At 35.6% G+C, this 20404-nt stretch overlaps 1 protein-coding gene across 8 annotated transcripts in view; it reads left to right on the top strand.

Moving 5' to 3' along the window:
* Positions 1–20404, top strand: part of LOC124163250 (collagen alpha-2(IX) chain) — a 1172095-nt gene that overhangs the window by 935228 nt on the left and 216463 nt on the right. The window lies entirely within an intron of this gene.

Raw genomic sequence — 20404 nt, 5'->3', positions numbered from 1 at the left:
TAAGTGCAATCACCGGGTTTCCCTCCTCCCTTCTCTCCTTACTTATCCCCACCTGTCTATCATCTTCTCCAAATATCTGCTGATCAACTTAAATTTTTACCATAGCTTTATTTATGGTGCCATTTTTATAGTGGCAGTAATATTTTACACTCAGGGATATCTTCTTTTGTCATTTAGTGTTCAAGGTGAGGAAAATGGGAGAAAATCACCGAAACAAATGACTAAAACAATGCACTCTCGAAATTTCTCGCGAATTAAAATCGACAAAAATAACCTCATTTATAACTCAGTTTAATTATTAAAGTAGCAATATATGAATATAATCATTGACTCTAGGGAGCATAATCTTGATCTGAGTGATTTGTGGGGTGAATAAGGCGCTAATGATTACCATAAACTGATCATTAGAACGTGCAAGGAAAACAAGTTGACCAAGGGACAAATTTATCATCGTGTTGTCGACCTTCCACTGGGGGCATAGCACGTTCGTCCTATGGTGTTATCTCAATTATCATGGTGGTATTGAATTTTTTTAGAACGTCCGTTGGGAAAATTAAAAAAATAATTACCACTGCATAATAATTGAAAAGAAAAAATATAATTCATATGTTATACACCATATGATAATCCGTATTAAAAGCGTTAAAAAGTAGCTGTCTCGGCACGGCCGTATTTATAGAGCTTACGAGATGTTACGAGTTTCTGGTGAGTGTTCTTTAAGTACACTCAACCCATTTTGTACGTTTTTTCCTCTTATGCACTTGGTATTCCACAAGAACACGCCTATGCGGGTGCGCTCTGTAGAGCCTCGTGTAAAGATACAGAGTAAGGAGACTGACAAATCTCGGCACACTTCAAAGAAGTAAACACGCGTGGTGGCGGAGATCTAGAGAGAGGGTAATGGCTAAACAAATCCCCCATTCCGACCTATATTCCTGTATCATCAACGTTTTTTCCCCTCTTACGTGGTAGAAGCTATTCCAGAAGCCCCAACGGCTCTATCCGTCCCACGGTTGGCCGTCCCATGGAATCCTTGTGAGTAAAAAAACCAGGTTTAGGAATGGTAAGGGGGGGGTCATCGGAACACGTAGTGCTGGTTACACAGTCTCCCGTATTTACGAGCAGCGGAGCAATAAAAACGGACGGCCGGCCAGAGGGCGAAGGGACATAAATAAAGTAGGAAGTGGCGAATGGGTTTGGTCCGGGCAGAGAGGGACTCCACACCCTCTGACACCCGCTGCCATGCGCCCGGTCTTCACCTTCCCTTTTGATGTCATGTCGCCCGTGGGTGTTCTACGCTCCTTCATTTCTGCCGCCGCGCTTTCGGAAAGAGTCGTCTGCATTCGATATGGATGAACTCATAAGCTATCCGTGTGAAAAAATGTACATATTTTGCCGGCGAGGGTAACGTGGTATTTTTGTGGTGACAAAAGCATGATTAGTTATTTTTTTTTCCATTTTGAATTTCGTTGAATCCAATATGGCCGTAACAACAGGAAAATATGTTGTACTCTGAGGCAAATATAATTAATCACCTTAAACTATATTTTGGTGAAATATTTTTATTAGTGATTAGTACCTCCGGAAATCCACTATATCAATGGTGAATTGTGGTAATACAAGCCATTAGTTGGCTTTTTCTATGCTATCTTTATATTTAATGGTCGTGCCTGGAGAGCACATCGTATGCAAATACTCTTTTGTAACCACTTAGCGTGTTCTGGCCATGGAGAGTTAGGAGTTAGGCTGCTTATCGTTGGCTTCTTGGCTCGAATCTGGGAGAGGGGGCGAAAAGGTTGGAGGCAATGTAATAGCAAAACTAATCTCTTCTCCGTTTTAAAAATGATTAGCGATATATGGAGTATAATTAGTAACCTTAACTACTTTTCTTTAAACATATTTTATAGCGATTAGTACCTCCGAAAATTCTCTATATCTAACTATAGGAGAGTGTGTTGATACAAGATATTAGTCAGCTTTTTATATGCTATCTTTATATTTAATGATACAATATGAAGAGCGCATTGTATTCAAATGCTCCTTTAATACAACTATTGGCATTTGACTCAGCGCGCTCTGGCGAAGGATAGTTTAGCTTAAGGCTGCTGATCGCAGGCTTCCTGACTCGAATCTGGGTGAAGTCTTTGCACAAGTCTTTTGATGCCATGCCGCCCACGGATGATCTAACCTCCATCTCTTCTAATGCATGAACTCATTCACTATCCGCGTAAAAAAATTCTTTTTTGCATTACCATGAGAGGATGACTTAGAACGAAGAATTTCCTTATGAATCTGGAATCTTTGGCCTCCAACCTAAATTCCTATGACGGTCTGAAAATAACTTATCCGCGTAATATAAAAATTTCAGTAGGGGATTGTACGTATTTTGAGAAAGAAAGTTTATTTTAAACCACGGTCGTGCAGCATAAAAACGTAAAAAACGTATTTGAAAAATTGAACGTATTTGAAAAATTATGTCAGAACAAGTCATGAAAAGTCAAGTTATGAAATGTCAAAGTAAAACCCCCCGCCACGTTCCGCAATTGACCTTCGAATTCTCTTTGATGTCACTTCACCCTGGGTGATATGAGCTACTGGGAAGTGGTCTGGATTCGAGAAGGATGAACTCATGGGCTAAGCGTAAAAAATCTTCACTTTTTGCATCATTCCAAGAGAAAGGATAAAAGGAGGAATTGCCTAATGCATCTGGTATTTCTACGCTCCCTATCTATCCGTGAAGGTCAGATAATTGATTACAGCGCACATAAATATATTTTATCAGATAATGCACTAGTTTTCAATATTATCCTTGAGCACCATGGGCTGTATCTACCTTATGGTCTTAGAATATAAAATGGCAAGGTGAGAAGTCAAGGGGTAAAAGTGATTATTTTCCTAAACAGAGTTAGGTACAGAAATTAAGCATAGAAAACAAATTAGATCAACTAATATTTAGCAGTCATTTTATTTTCCACTCGATACAAGTAAAGGACAAATACTCATATCCCCTGGCCAACACGTTTTTGAACAATTCTTCTAACAATTTCTGTTCCATACTCTGTTAAGAATGAAATTACTGGTACCTTTTTTCTTCTCGTCCCCTCAAATGACGTTTACGTAAACATTTTTGTACACACCTTCAAATTTCGTGTATTTCTAAAAAAAACAAAAGCAATTTTTGGACCAAAATTATAAACGGTTAACTTAAGGGGTTCTGACCATATAGGTAAGTGGGCGTTTTGGTTGCCTATCCATAGGTTCAGATCCCGGTAAAACCTTTATTCATTGCCAAATTAAAAATGTGTCGCAAGGAAACGTCTTATTTAACTTATATTAATATCTTACACCACGCTGTGTCTTATATCATGCAAAATAACCGAGGTTAGCATAGAAATGTAGTTTTCCCAATTCCTCAAAGAGCGAGGGCAACGCAAAGCTAAGCTCCTTTTTAATACCTTAATACCTAAATCGAGTCTTCCATTCGATGGTTTTGTAAATTCCCCTTGCATCAGTTTTCACGATAAAAATACGCAGAGAGATAAAACCTTTTTTAAAACCCAATCGCCCATTCTACGAGTGCATACGGAGAAGACGTTTAGCAGGACACCGTAGTCACAAGTCTTCTGCTTCTTGAAAACATTTCCCATTCCTCTTCTGAAACTCTCCTTTATACGTAGCATAAAGAAAAAGGAAACTTTCTGTGAAGAGATTTCTCCCGGTCTGTTTTTTTTCCTTTCCTTCCCGTACATTTTTTCAAAGAGGGACTCTAATTTTGGAACGGACTGAAGGAGATGTGGTCGCGTGTTTTGGGAGAGTGTTCGGTCGAGGCTTAGGTTGTGGCTGGGTTAAGGGTGGTCGGTGGGCCGCGGTGCTATTCTGCGGCCGGAGAGTGGAAAAGAAAAATAAATTTCCTCGGCAATCCCTCCCTTTTTGCTTAATTTTGTTACACCTGATGCTTTGCTTTTCAGCGGAGTATTTTTCAACCTCGCGTGCACGTGGAAGGAAGTCGTAACCTAGTCGATGGTGGAGCCACGAGTTTAAACGAATGCTTCAGCCGAAACAACTCTTGCGAGTATAAGAGGATGAAGGGGTTCGTTTCCATAAGATAAAATGTTTACAAAAAATAACTATTTCCACACTTCAATATATTACCCCACTGCTAACCATGGTATCGACAGAGTATGTGATTTTATTATTATTAATATTATTAAATAATTAGTTACAATTCGACCATGAAGTCGGGTGGTAACATAAAGTTAGGAAGTACATTAAGACATAATAATATACATAAATCAAAATACAAAACAAAATACTAAGTACCAAAAACTTTTAAAAAGCCCTCAAAATACCATTTTTTACACAATACATGTCCCCATATACATAGCACCAAATCAGCAAAAAAAACAATACATGTCTACATTTACATTGCCCTCAAAAACCATTTTTACACAATAATATACTAAGACCAATTTACAATGTATTTTTTTTCATTCATGAATTACATTTGGACATTTGAAATCAGCGCTAAAAATCCAAAAAAAATCAGTTATCAAAGGATAAACAACTTTCAAAAAATATTTTTTGCAGAGACATATGTTATGTTTGGATATTTTCTGTATCCTTGTGGACATTTCCTGGATGGAAAACACAAGTTGCATTTTTATAATCCATCCTTATGTTTAGTTTTTTTCAGTTGAGTGGTCGTGAAACAAAAACTTAATATTAATGAGAATCGCATGCAATAAGATACGAATATAGTAATATTAGTCCAGGAAATGAAGCATTTTGGCTTGCAATTTTTTCAAACTGAATCGATTTTCTTGAAATTTTCACAATAAGTAGGGAATATACCAAGAATCAAAATCTATATCATGCCGACGGGCGCTTTTACCCTGGGGGTGGTTTCCACCCCATCTCGGGGGTGGAAAATTTTAATTATATTTTGACCAATGAAATCGATAGGAAAACAAATTCTAAGAATAAAATGTTCTATCCATTTTTTGCGTAAAATATATATTTTTCGAGTTATTTGCGATTGAAAGTAACAGTTTTTTGACGAAAAAATCAACGATTTTAATCGATTATAGGCAAATAACTTGAAAAGTATTAATTTTATTAGGAAATTGTGAATTACAAAACTGTAGCTTGTAAAACATTAAATAAAAATGTTATTTTATATTTCCTTTATGACCAATTCGAACCGAGCTACAACTTGTTGATGGTCATGTATTGTTTGCCATACGCTAAATTTGAAAGATTCAATACCAAATAGCGGGAAAAATATAATTTTTGAGGAAAAATTATGTAATCTGTTTAAAAGTGTTTTTAAAAAACTTTCTTATAATGAGGTAAAAAAAATTTTATCATGAAATTTGAGCGAGTTATGATTAAAAATAAGATCAGTCCCTACTTTTTTGTACGAAAAAATCAGGGAAAACAACTCCTTATTACCACACTAGACAAAATTTATCAATGCCCTTAAGTATTTCTCTTTATTTAAGTATTGTTAATTGATCCTAGAAGTTTTTTTAATGTACAACTGTAACTTTTGAAAAAATTGGAGGAAAAAGTGAAAAGTCATTTTCTACAATTTCGTTAAAAATGCTCTTTTTTTCAAAATAACTCCAAAAAAACTGGAGATATGAAAAAAATGCTAGAGTATTAAATTGTAGCTTCTTTATTTTCAAATATTTTGGTGTGTTTTAATTTTCTATATAATAAATATTTGGTGAGATATTGATAATTAAAATCTCCATTTCCAAGGGAGCTCCACCTTATTTAAACACTTAAATCCCTCCCCTTTAAAAAATAATGACTCGAAAAAAATGTTATTCACATGACCTTGTAGTCAGTAAAAACCCTACAAAATACAATTTAAATGAACTTTCTATCATAAAAAATAAAGGAGCTATGTTTGAAATACCAATCAAATTTATTTTCGAAAAATTCGAAATCCACAATTCAGAGCATAATATTCCTCATAATCAGCATATACTTTGTGCACTTTACGTTAGAAGCTAACGATACACTCAAATTTGCTACAAAATAAACACACATACCCATAAGATGTATATATACATACACATATGTGAGTATGTGTGCTCTCGCTCACAATGACCTGTGAGCATGCATGTGATGGGAAGACTGGAAGCCATACAGTCTCCGTTTGATTGTGTTTCATGTAATGTCTACATAAATGTAGATTTATTTGTTTATGTTACCATGACGAAGTATGTTCTGTTTATCCTATTGTTATATCTTTTCTGTGCTGTGATTAAAATCATGAGAGAAAAAAGTGAATACATAATAAAAGGAGTAAGAAAGTGAATAAGATGATACAATGTGATAAATAATTTTTATTTTTAGGGTAAATAATTTTTTTTGCATTAACCCCCAACAAGGGTTGATTATTATGGGTTGAAACGCCTTAAAATTATTTTCCAAACAAAAAAATAACTATACAAATAATTGAAACTAAATTTTACTAGTATTTAGCTTTAAAATATAATTTTTTAAGTTTTACCTTTTAGGGGTTGTTTTCACTCCTAAAAAATAAAAGGCGCCCTTGGGCTTAATATAGATTTTGAAGGAGGGGGTATGATTAGTCTAATCCCAAATATTTATGCAAATCGATTCGGTTTGAAAAAAATTTTTAAAGGAGGTATGATTAGTATAAACACAAATTTTTATGCAAATCGATTCAGTTTGAAAATTCTTTTTTTCATTAACCCCCAATAAGGGTTGATTATAATGGGTTGAAACGCCTTAAAATTATTTACCAAACATAAAAAAATAATTATACATATATTTTAAACTGAATTTTACACGTATTTAGCTTTAAAAAATAATTTTTTAAGTTCCAGCTTTTAGGGGTAGTTTTCACCCCTAAAAAATATAAAGCGCCCTACGGCATAATATAGATTTTGAAGTAGGGGGTATAATTAGTCTAATCCCAAATTTTGGTGCAAATCGATTCAGTTTGAAAAAATTGCAAGGTTTTTCACTTTTATGAGCTTCATTTCCTGGACTATATACCTAGAACCAGAAACTTCTCTCGTAAGCTCATTGTGAAGAAAATTTTGAGGAATGAGCTAAATTCGTCCCTATTTCAGCATTACACGAAAATATTTTTAAGTGTATAGTTTTATAGTATCTTATCATGAGAAAGCGAAATTCTTCGGGAATCTCCTCCTTTTTTCTTCATTTTGTTTCATCTGATGCTTTATTTTCTGAGGAGGATTTTTAACCTCACGTGCACGTGGAAGAAAGATGTAACATTGTCGATGGTGTAGCTATTAATTCGTACCATTACGAATGCCTCTGCCGATTCACATTGAGTGGAAATTGAAAATAAACTTGTCAAAACTAACATCTCCGTTATTATTTAACGTAGAACCACGATGCTTTCAATTTTTGATGATCTTTATCCCCTAAATACAAATCTATTTTTTATGTAGACCTATCAGGGATCTCTCTGAAACTCTGTGGTGTAAACGGTTATAATAACATTTTAAGCAATAATAGCAATCAGTAATATCTTAAATTTATAGTTCCTTCTTCTTTGATAACGAATTTCAGCGGGAATCCCTTCTTTTTTGCTTAATTTTTTTCATCTGGGGCTGTGCTTTTCTACGGAGTCTTATTCAACCTCTCGCGCACGTGGACGGAATTCGTAACGTTGTCAATTTTGGAGTCACGAGTTTATATCAATACGAATGCTTCCTCCGACACAACTCTTTCGAATTTAGGAGGATGAAGGGATTTATTTTTTGTGATAAATGCCTAAGGAGTCTGTCATTCAGTGAAAGAGGTTCATTTTGCCTAAGGAGAGGCCAAATGAGTCGGTTGTTTCGTGAAAGTAGTCGACTCTTATGAATCTTTATTTTTAATTTATACAGTATGCTTGGACATTTTCTGTATCCCTCTAGGTATTTCCAAGCTGGAAGACACCTGTTACGTTTTTTTAATCCCTCCTTTAATTCATTTTTATCGATTGAGATGTCGTAAAACATCACCGTATAATTAATGAGAAGGACTTGCGACTATATAACACGGAAGTTCCTCTCCCTTGTGATGGTTTTAAATAAAAAACCTAAGGGATGAGCTAAATTTTCCCCTAATTCTATATGTCGCGAAATTTTTAAAATAAATAGTTTTCCTCTTCTGACGTAACGAGGATAGAAGCACAGTTTCGGAAAAGTTGTGCTCTGAGGTGCATCGTTGAAGGAGAGAAAACCAGGATACTGCTGCTTTAAAGTGGCACGACTTTAGTGTGCTGAATTATCGTCGAGAATTTTTTTTTTACCTTCTTTGCTGGGTTTTATTTTTCAAATTTCTGCTTTGCTTTCCTACAGTCGCACGCGGAAGTTTTTTAACCGTTTTCTTGCACGTGGAAGGAAGTCGTAACGCTGTCGATGTTGCAGCCACGAGTTTATACCTACGAATGCTTCTTCCAGCCAAACTCTTGAGGAAGCGGACGGCTGAAGAGGGTTATTTTGGTGTGAAGCCTAAAGAGCCGGACATTCAGCGAAAGTAGTCAATTCCTTTGAGTCGTTCTTCTCAATGTAAGATCGACAATATAGCTGCAATGTCCACTGGAAGCCACCGGTAAAGTTTTTAATGTTCCTTATATTATTCATTTCTTTCAGATGAGGTGTCACTTTTCCATTCCAAGAAAGTAATTACATACTGGGAAAGATCATGAGTAATCAATGGGATTTTGCATACCCGAATAAGTTCAACAGATTCAAGGCTTCAATTGCTGGAAGTTATATATATTTAAATAAATAAAAGATCGTAGCACTTTTCCACAAAATTTTGTGGAAAGGTGCTACGATCTTTTATTAATAAAAATTTGTATACCCGTAAAAATCCGGCGCTTGGAACTTAATTATCTTAATCCATTTCCATTGAAACTTGGATCGGTTGGGCTTCTATAAAAATTAGTTATTTACCTTACATAGTCCGAGAGTGCTTTCGACATTTTCCCAATATCCCACGCTCCTATTCTCATAGAAGAGGCAGTACTATAATGCTATGCAATAGACAATGCATCACTTTTTAGAAATCCAGAAACCAGGTAGGTACACTTGCTTTGTTGATATTCAGCCCACGAGTTTCCAGCTAATAATTATTTTACCATTAATAAATAATTAACGAGTTTATTACTAATAATCTTTCTGCCTTGGGGTTACTTTTGATCATAACTCATTTGAGGGTTCTGGAAGCGGTATCAAGAACAAGGATAAGCATTAAGCCAACCCTCTTTTGCGTCGATTAAATATTTTTATTGCTTTGCGCTTATAAAGCTGCGAGTGTAAACAGATACATGCTTAAAGTTATAACAAATATAGAGTACTTCAACGTTTTTCTTGTGGACATTTAAAAATTTTTTATTTAAATTATTTATAATACCATATTTATAAATTAAAAGTTAATAACAATCTTTCACAAATACCCAAGATCTGTTTCAATTCCTTTGTTTTATTTTCTGATGAAGCTAAAGTATTTGTAGGAAATTTGCAGTTACTTTTGATTTTTAACCATTGTTTATTACCATTAGACGTATCGTGAATAGATGAAACTCCTCGTTGGTTTGAAAATTTTCGAGAACAGACAGATGAGAGCATAGCTATTTTCCTCCGCTGAATGGGATGCCTAATTTTGTAATACCATGGTTGCGAAATTGAAAAATTCAAGATTAAAATCCAATTTACTCAAGAAAAAATACTTTGCAAGTTTGCTCTGTCAGATTTTGTATAGCTGATACGCTCGAATAGGTTTGTTTTATTAATCCTAGTGATGATAAAAGGTTTTCTTATAAATACATGAATCTATTATATTTATCATCAGTAACGGTGGTGAATGGTTGGAGAAAAAAACTTCCAAAATAGAAAAACGAATTTGGGTTAAACAAATAAGCATTTCTTATTGATTACCCGCAGATACATTTCTAAGAAAATTATTTCCAGTTCTTTGTGTAGTGCCTTTCGAAGTGTACGAGTGTTTTACACCACTCCTATGCTCTCCAGAAGCAAAACATTCGGCCAATTTAGGCAGATGGGTTTCCAGGTGATGTCATGCCTAGAGCATACCTATTTTCCTCCGCTGAATGGGATACCTAATTTCGTAATATCGTGGTTGTTGATTTTCAATGAAACTTTCAAGATTAATATCCACCTCACTCAAGAAAAAATACTTTGCAAGTTTGCATTTTCTGCTCATAATGGAGGTGTTTCAATGATATAAACTATTTAAAGATAATTTAATGGAATTTTAAATAATTAAAAGTAATTTCGAACAGATGGGCTTCATTTTTCTAATTTCATGTTCAATTTTCTTTAAGTTTTTATGGGAAAATAATAGGGATAAATTATACTCCGGAAAACAGATCATAGAAGAGACAGAAACATTAGACACTATTCAATAATCAAATATATGCAAAGTACGAAAATGTTTCATCAATTCAGGTACTATGGAAAAATGTTACTATTGTGTACAGTGGTCATTCTCCATTTGAGCCCATTACATATCCTCTGAATACTTCAAGAAGAATTTCAATATAAAAATTAAATAACATTTCTCTCCCTGACTAGTGATACAAATTTTCTCTCAATATTCCGAGGAGAAGTAATTAAAAATTGCAAAAGAAAAAACTTCTGCATGGAATTCATTGCTATTCTAATGGAACTGGAAACTTTGACATTATTGCGTTAGGAAATATCCCAAATGTTATTTATGAAAAAAACACTACCCTAACTGTTTATAAATGACGCAGGAATATATTCCGAAATTTTCGGAGTAGTCTTAAGTAATTTGGGCTGTGAGTTGATGAGTATATGAATCACACGGGACACGGTGTGTTACTTTTTACTTTTGAGGCCTAAACGGTACATTAAATTTTACAACTTAATTTCTAACTTCATGAAAGCGAGAATGGACACCAAAATTACCAGTTTAACTCCCCAACTTGTGCGTATCCCTAATCAGAAAATGGAACTTGTTCTAATTTTATTCATGAGTCCTTTCCGTTCCGGTCTACTAAAATCGTTCATGCGATCAGAAATTAAATCGTAAGCGTTAACGTATGGTGTAAACAGGCCTTAAGAGATGATGGCGTAAGTTCTAATTGAAGATCTAATTAAATGTGGCAGTAAAGAAACGTTAAATACTAATAACTGAGCGAAAAGTTATGTGTCGTCCTAACGCTGAGCCGCTTTGTGGTTATGGCAATAGTTTTATTCGACATTCTTACCTGGTTTGCGATCTAAGCTCATGGTTTCGCAAGTCGCGTCTTCTAAGCACTCGGCAAATAACCATGACCTTAAGGAGGTTTTGCTTTGGAGGTATGGCTAGTGGGAGGAGATATTTTGGTCGGTTGAATCTACACTGAAATGATGAATTGCCTTTGACTCTGAGGGCATGACGTATGTCATCTTGCTCGTAGTATTTATCAAGCATGATCCTGCAGAGTGTTGTAATTCATTGTGATTAATTTAAATTTATGCGCAGCTCAAATTTTATTATTAACTGTTTTTCGGAATAGATGCATTTTCATCAAGCACGCTCACACTAAGTCCCACTTCTGTATAGTTCCTAAGTACATTGTGACATTTGGCCTTAAAATCACAAAATTCTATTAGTCAATTCTAGAATTTCATGCTCAATTTAAATGAATGACGGGAAATCAGGATGAATCGAAGGATATGTGGGATACCATTTCTAACACACGTATTATCATAACGGGGAAATTTTTATGACATAAAAGTTTTAATAATTGGTTGAAAAACATAATGGTTCCACAACAATTCATCGGTTTTTTTTCATAAAAAGAATATTTGTTATTTATTGGATGCTCTGACGTTTTATTTGGGTTGTTTCTCTGGCGGAATTCATTGCTCGAGAAAAATTTGTGTCTCTAAATTATGAGGACTAGTTCTAAAATTTTATTCGCAGACAACGTCCCTGTATCATTATTTTAAATTATCTTCTGCCTTTGTATGGAATACAGACACTAAATATCGCCTCCCAGCGGGAAAACTGTGTATCCAGCCAGTAGGTGACACCTCTCATGTTATTATCGCAGTTTTGAGTCCGGCCGTTAATTCTATGATCTTGGCGAGTTAGAATATTGGGAATACGAGTTTTGGATATATTTTTAAATAATGAGTGCGAGGTATTTATTTATATGAATTCTCATTTGACGCCGAATAAATAAGGCATGGTGCTTCTAAAAGATAAAAACAGTCTGATAAGGTTTTCCCCCGCGGCGATTGGCTATTCCAAAATCTGGCATGTTTAATTGCCTAATCAGTCCTTTAGTCCTTATTTTTTCCCTGTATTGCAATAAAATTTTTGAAATCAGTTACTAAACATTCAATTTGCGTAAAGCTTCAATATCTCCCACTTACTTGTATTAACTTACCTGTATTAACGAGATAATCATCATCATGTTTGCCGACATTACTTCACTATTTGATAAGATTTATTATTATGAACCTATATATAAATTATGTCAACGTTTCATTAACCACTGTAACAGTCTTCTTTCTTTTCGTCTCTTTTTCAATATTCTTTTATATGATCATGAATGTGGTGAGCGTTTTAGGTAAGATTAATAAAACATCTTTAGGCAAAGAATACATTCTGTTTTCATGAAATCACAAGGCTTCTAATTTACTATGCTTTTCCTATTACAATTCTCTAGTGATTTGTTATGAAAGTGAATCGAAGGTCATAAGTTAAAATATAGTAATTGAATATTTTAACTTATGACCTATATAAGATTTTATGGCCACGAATTACCAACCATTTTCATATTTTCCTTTATAAAATTTGGTTACATTCTGTTCCATCTCTGGTAAATGTTAAGTGGAGCAAGGAAAACTGAGCAGAGTTATAAATTATTTTTATCAATTAATCAATTTTTATTAGAATGAGTCCAATAATTTTATCTTTTTCGACAGAAATATATCAAATATTTCAGTGCAATTGATTTAAAAACAATGAAAATAAGTTTTGGAAATATTTTAGTTTAATGAGCACAAATGGTAAGAGTGATTTTTTATATCAAGGGTACAACTCCTTTTTTGCGCTACAGCCGTGATGTCGACGCAGTATGCAAGGAAACTAGTGGGGTTGATAATCTGAAATATTAATAGTTTTATTTATTATTTTTTGGGCTATATATTATATGTATCGGAAATATATTTATTTATTTAGGTTTAATACTTACAATATGGCTAAAATACAGTAAGTAGAGCCGGAAACTCATTCATAAAGTGAAAATATTCTTTTACTAATGATGGCTTTGCTCATGTGTAAATTTAGTAATGCTAATTGTAAATTAGTGGAGGTAATAAAGTAAATACTTTCAACTAGCATAATTAGTGGACATTTCTCTCTTATCTTTTACTCATCCTGTAATACGAATACATCCCTTGCAAGGTTTTTGTACAGTTATAGACTTATTCTTTCATTATACTCGTTAACTCAGCGGTTGTTGCCGACTCTGTGGTCGCACGTATTGCTCTGCCCGTTCCCATCTGTAGTCCCTCTCCTGACCTGTTCCGTTCCCAGGAATTTTATAACAGGATAGCGGCTTTCCTTTGTAGCATGCTCACCTCAATAATAAGCAAATTGTTTGCTAGATAGTGAGGTAGAAGATAACTCTGGTTGGGTGACTGCCATCTTCGTAATTCATGTGTATGTCAACAATGAATGAAGCCACCGTTTTGAAGTAAAAAAAAATATGAGACTGCACGGCGTCAAGGTATTTATTTACGAGATGCTTCCACTTAAGGATTCTTTTGATAACAAAGGGGCCTCTGCGCATCCGTGGAGGGAATTTATCATCATTTACTTATGTTGGAAATAGCCAGGAATGAGAAATATATTTTATGCGTCTTTGTTGCGTAGCAACTTCTTGTTGTCGTGCCACGAACGGCAATCCATGTTTAATGTTATCTATTAACATGTCTCTTGTGATTTGTTGTGAATGAAGGTCGTTGGTAATACATTTAAATTCTGCAATTGGTTTTCAGATTTTACGGCCATAAATTATAAACCATTTTCTAATTTTCCATAAGGAAAATTAAGCTAATTAATATTGCATTAGGAAAATTACGTTAATGGCGATTTTAATATGATGCTAATTTTAATATGATATAATACAAATTCGTATATACCGGTATCATGACAAATACTTTTAACTTAAAATACAAAATTTCTTAAATTTAACGATTATATAATATGTGAAACTCTTTTTTCTCATGATCGGTAGATAAATTTTTTCGGCTTAAAGAAAATTTATTCCATCAAAAACTCATCTTTAGTTACTAAAATTCGGTGTGTCTCGAAAAGTAAATATTTCATGCGCGACGTGATGATGGTCATTTGCGAGTCCATCGAATGCTCTCAAATATTATGTCGTAGTATTTGATGGCAATAATTTAGTACCAAGGCTCTCATGCAGCTGTGAGCCGAAATCCTTAATTATTCCACAAAAGTAGACAACTGGGACCATGACCAGTCGTTCCCACCCGCATTTGTAAGCCGAAAATAGTGTAACACACTCTTCTCTTATGCTCATATGTTAGAATTTCCCCTTCCGCTAAAATTTTGGCTCTTACTCAATTACCGCTGAATTTCAGGATCCCCAGTAATATCGATGTTTCACCCTTATTTTGTATGGAGGTTATGCGTTTAAGGAGGGGCAGAGCCAGGATTTCTTACAGGGGGGGTGCACAAGCAAGGCCATATGCAGGATATTGTTTTGGGGGGGCACAAGAATACCTCGTAATACAAAACGAAGGCAATGGTGATGGGACCGTATAAAAAATCTTGCTTATTTTTAAGGGTCTGGAGGGGCACGTGCCCCCGTACCCCGCCCCCCTAGATCCGCGTGTACGTTTCAGTAATCTTCTTAGAACGCCTTCCTAATTACCTAAATCTAATATTTGTTTATCTGGATACTACCATGGTTTTGTCAAATTATGCGTCAAGTTTCCAGGTTTAGTATTGTTCTGATTTAGTAAGAATGCTGCTGAAATTATGGATTTCTTGTTGCTGCCTCATGTTCCTTCAAAAGTCCTTTCACCGATAGATAATTTTTCTCAAAAATATAGAACCCTGTAGATTACTTCTGTTTTTCATGCCTAAATACTTCTCGTTGCGGATCTGTCAACCCGGTAGAATATCTGGCTCCCAAAATAGGGGGACTAATTGGACGGTAATAGTACTTAATATAGCGAGGTTGAGTTTAACTTCATATTCATTCAAATATTGTCGGGAGAGGGTAAAATGAAGATAACTCCGACTGTTATTACGTCAAAAATATCTCAAAATAATATAAAGTAAAGAACTCTATTAGTAATAGAAGGAAATTTAAGGCTCAGTTTAAGGCGGCTATTTATACGCATATATTTGATATGCACCATATCAAAATATCTGATTAGACCTAATGAGAGATAAGGATTGAATTTTTCAGGCTTCATTTTCCTGATGGCTTTTCATGAATGAAAGTATGTATCCCTAATTTGCAAATTATTAACATTTCCTCGTGAAAACTAATCCGTCAAGCGCAGTGGGGAAAAAATATTTTGGCCAAGCATCATCATTTTTATCGGCCCGTTGTATCGGCTACGTCATAAGACAATGGGGTGCTGTCATAAAATTACCATTATATTTTTGTTACATGCATAGATAAGTAAGTTAAAGTTAATAACGTATGCAAAATATGACATTATTCTTGTTGCTACAGAGCATCAAAGTTCGCGAATATTACTAAATTCTTTCGCGCTACAAGAACGCCCTGTGACGTCAGAATGCAAGTGAGCAGATTCGCTCCGTGGCAATAACGTACTGCTACGACGATAGGTACTTGAAGGGTGTATCAAAAATAGTTGTGAATAGTTTTAAAGACTGTTATGGTGCACTTCCTGCGCAATGGCCAACTCCGACTCCGTAAAGACGCATACTGGGAACATTCTGAAGGGAGATTTACTCATGGGCGCTTATTTCTTCTCCGGAAATGAAGGCGCGGAGTTGAGAAGCCGCGAAAATGAAATGTTACATAAATTAAATCAACATCTCGTTCGCTAGTAATCTAGAGCCTGCTTGGTGTCCCATTTGATTACTGTCGTTTACTCACTGTTTTTAATATGTACTGGGTTCAATATTTGAATATGTAAACTTTTGGAGAAATACGACAGAACATATTTGACGCCGATTTACTTAGCATTCCTAAGGTCTGGCAGAGAGTTATTCGGTGATTCAGTATTTGGATAGGTTCAATTGAAAATAAATTTGAGTGTTTGCACTGTTTGGGCTAAGGTGACACCAGAACGAAGGGTGAGAACGATTACCTTATTTTGTGGAAATCGCCGTAGATGAGGAGGATGAAAAAGTAATGAGTCTTATAAATCTTCCATTTCCGAATCATTACAATAAGACTACCCTGCCGAAGCACGATATGTGGACGCTGGTTGGAATACGAGTGAAATGTCTCAAAACCAATTTAAATACAGTGTAACCCAGAAGAAATTGATTCAATCGTAAATATACGCCTCAGAAAACTAATAGTCAGCATTCCTCTACCATCTTTGCTCTTTGTCCTCTTGGATCAGAGAGAAGGATCTCTATCGCTGCATTCCAGGTGAGATAATATGCTCACCAAGGCCAACAAGGCACAAACTGAATGCATAATAGATTTACCACTCTAGCCTAGGAAAAAATCATCATCGATCGTACAGGAGAAGGATGAGTTAATAGGCCACAAATAATAATTCCGCATTGTTGTGGCAGGTTGAATATTCGATGTAAAGGGAGGAGCCACGTTAAGGAGGTTGGTAGGGGTAAAGGACCTATGCCTTTGAGGTGGAGTTTGGATTAGAGAGGTGACCTCAGTAGAATGCGATGACGAATTAGCGGTATAGTGGCCCCCCATCCTTTTTAAAACCTGCGCCGTGGGTTGTTATGAGCCGTACGCATGGTGACTAAGTTAGGTGGAGTTTTGGAGGTGACATACCAGCTCACCTTGGAACTTAAAAAGCTGTCTCAGGAGTTTTAGGCACGGTCGAAGGACCCGGCTGTACTACATCTTAAACCCTCGTCACCTCACGAACTTTATCGGCGAAATAACCTTTATCAACCTTTATCATGCCATCAGTGAGGCTCCGTTTTCGTCATTATTATTTTTTTAGGCCTTTAGCATCCTATTTCAACGGTGGAGTTCAACCAAGATGTCATTCCCACCGCTTGACGGAGTTTAAATCTACCTCTTGGTGTCTCCGCCGAGCAAACGCTGTGTCAAAACAGCATCATCAATCGTGAGCGTATAATAGCGTGGAATTTCAAGCACGAGCTGTTTGTTATCCAGGAGAAAAATTATGATCCGCGGTCCTACGATTATTCAGTCGCCTCTCTTCCTTTGTAACTGGAGACTTTTCTCGCCTTGCCATCAAATGCGAACAGCGATGGAATTTTTTCGGTCTCTTCCGCTTGGTATTGACACGTGCCTGTCGATAGGTAAACGGTGGAAAGGAAATAGCTCTCCTCCAAAGTACCGTACGGAATGTGATCAAATATTAGCCCTTCCTCGCCGCCCATTTATTAATAACTAAAATATTATTCATTTCTAAAATAGAGGATGGTAGAGCATATTCTATAGTCTAAATCATGCGTTAATGATTGTGCATTGTTATAGTTATTTGGTGGTAGTATAAGAACACTGATTATCGTGCATTTTTCTCAATAAATAAACGCTTCGATGATTCAGACAAACATTTCCTAAATGTTTGATGATATTACTTTAGACTTAGTTTCTGCTGTCCCCCAGATGGAAACATATTATCACTCATTACAGATTTAATTGGTTAATAGTTATAATTTTAAATCCTTTGTAGTCGATCCATCACACTAGCTTTCATTGCGGCCTCCCAAGGTGTGATATTAAATCAGCATGCTGTATAGCACATTATGTATTTCATTCTCTATGAGCTACTTGAATTCCTATTTAATTCCAGATCAGCCCTGTGCGATCTCCACTTTCTTCTATCCATCTTCACTTTGGTCATTTGCGCAAAGATAGTATTACTCCTATTGGCAGGCTCCTTCATAACTTTAAACATTGAGGAAGTTGGACCCAGCAATAAGTCGGACCACTTACCCCATACTGTTTAAATTTCGTCTTTGGGACCTTTACATGGCATGAATTTAAGCTAGTTTTTTTTCAGAATTCGCATGCGCAGCTCGACTCATGAGGGGTGTGACGCTACTGATCTAGGGCCAGCTCCTCATGACTCAGCCTAAAAAATTCGTAATTTTGGGACCATTACTTTTCCCTAGCAACGTATCTGTTGTTAATGTGATTGAAGTTCCTTACGCCCCGATAGGGAAACACGGGCGCTTCAATCCTTCAAAAATACATTGGCCATGCGAAAACTTCTATCGCAGCTGATATCATACCAGATTCCGTCTGAAGAATCCATTGTGAGCCTGCAATATAAGTCCTGATTCTAATCAATTACTGCGTTCAACTGAACATGGGTGAGTCTGATTTGAAATTAGTTGTACAAAAACCTTCTTCAATATAAAAACGGTGAGCTGGGATCATCTTGCATTCAGGAGAAGAGCTAAGGAAAAAAGCTGGGTAAGAATCTGGGAAAAAAATGATGATGATAATGATATGGGCACTCAATTTTTTTAACAGACTCTAGATACGATTCAAACAGTGAGCAATGGGATTAAACAGGATGCCATATTTAAATAACGCGTCATGACAAATTATTGTGGTGGGTTCATGTACTTTGAACGGCTCTTTGAATAGAATCAGGTGCACAACGCGAAACGACAAAGGATAGAGATGTGGCATTAAAATATAGACGAGCGTTATGCGCCCGCTCCCAGCGGGCTTCCCTCGCTCTTTTCAATGCAGGTCCACTGAGGGATGGGCGCGTTTCTAATTTCAAAATGTAGAAAAAAAGGCAGGGTCTTATGTACAAATTTAATTGGAATGTTCATGTACAAATTGAGGTCAGAGGACCTCTTTAAACACAACATTGGAAGTAATTACACTATCATCGGTTAAACGCACATGATGACTCATACTTACGTATCAACAGGAGTCTTGAATGTGGAATCAGCCGCATTTTGATAAAAGTTATTTAGAGAATGCGAGATTAATCTCAGGAATATTTACCGTTTTTTTTAATTATTTAAAAACCAATTTTAGGAAACAGTAGCAATATTAAGGAAGTAATTATGCCGTCGCATTTTATCTGAAATTTCTGTGCATTTTGGTGCCTCATTTGTAGAGTTTGGTTGCGTATAAGTTGAGAAAGAGGTATCTATACAGTAGAAATAATATAGAAGATACTTACAATTTCTGTATTTTGATAACTTGAACTGTGCTTACCTAGGGAAAAATTGCGGTGGGATCAAAAAGTTACACCAGGGATAGTTTGTATCCACTCTTGACTTAGTTGGGGAATGATTTGTACTAATAATTGCCTTAAGATCAATTGATTTATTCTCCTGTTTGTTCAATACTGAAATGCTTCATTCGTTGGAAACGCATTTCACTCTTCTTTGTAGTTCAATGGGTTAGTTAATCAGAGTTATAATGTCCGTTATCTCTCTCATCACATATTCTCAAACTGACTTCGGCAAATGAAACAAATACGGATAAAATACTGTGTCAACATTTTCCATAAAGACCAACAGCATCTGTCGATTAGCAGATAAAAGTGAATAGCGTGCATTTGATGGACCATTTACGTCTAGGGTAAGTTTGCCGGCAGCTGTTACACCTAATTTCAAATGTTTGAGTGAGTGATAGCGAGGGTGAATTTGCTATGCTTGATGAGCAAATGATGGCTCCGATTTAAGGCTAATTTAGGGTGATATTATCTCAGCTGAATTTAAAATTAATGTTTAAAAAACGTAAAAGTTTTTAATAGCATTTCTGAAACTAATGAGAGATTAACGAAATACAGCCTCAGTAGCTTTATGTTACTTAGACGTGAGCAATTAAAATATACTTTTCTTGAAAATTGTACCCAATACCCAAAACCCAATTCTGGCAAAAGACTACAGCTACTGAGGGGTTATATTTGAATTCCTGAGATGTACGCAAAGTTTGTAAATTAGCTATAGACGTTTGTAATTAACATGCGTACTCTAATTAATTATTAAAATTCTATAATTTTTGTTCAAGGGATATATTATTCTATTTGAAGCCATGAGCTCTCCCGGTGTATTATGTACGGTATTGGAATCGTTGATATCTGGTCTTTGGTATGGTCCATTGCATTCAAAAATAGTGTATGTTTACGCCTATGCGTGTTGATATAAACTTCTGTAGTTTGACCCCTACGTGAGCTCATTACCGTGAGGAAAAGCTTCG

The sequence above is a fragment of the Ischnura elegans genome, chromosome 8, assembly GCF_921293095.1.
Source record: "Ischnura elegans chromosome 8, ioIscEleg1.1, whole genome shotgun sequence".
Lineage (NCBI taxonomy): Eukaryota > Metazoa > Arthropoda > Insecta > Odonata > Coenagrionidae > Ischnura > Ischnura elegans.
The sequence above is the reverse complement of the archived record's forward strand: the minus strand, read 5'-3'. Positions and strand labels throughout refer to the sequence as shown.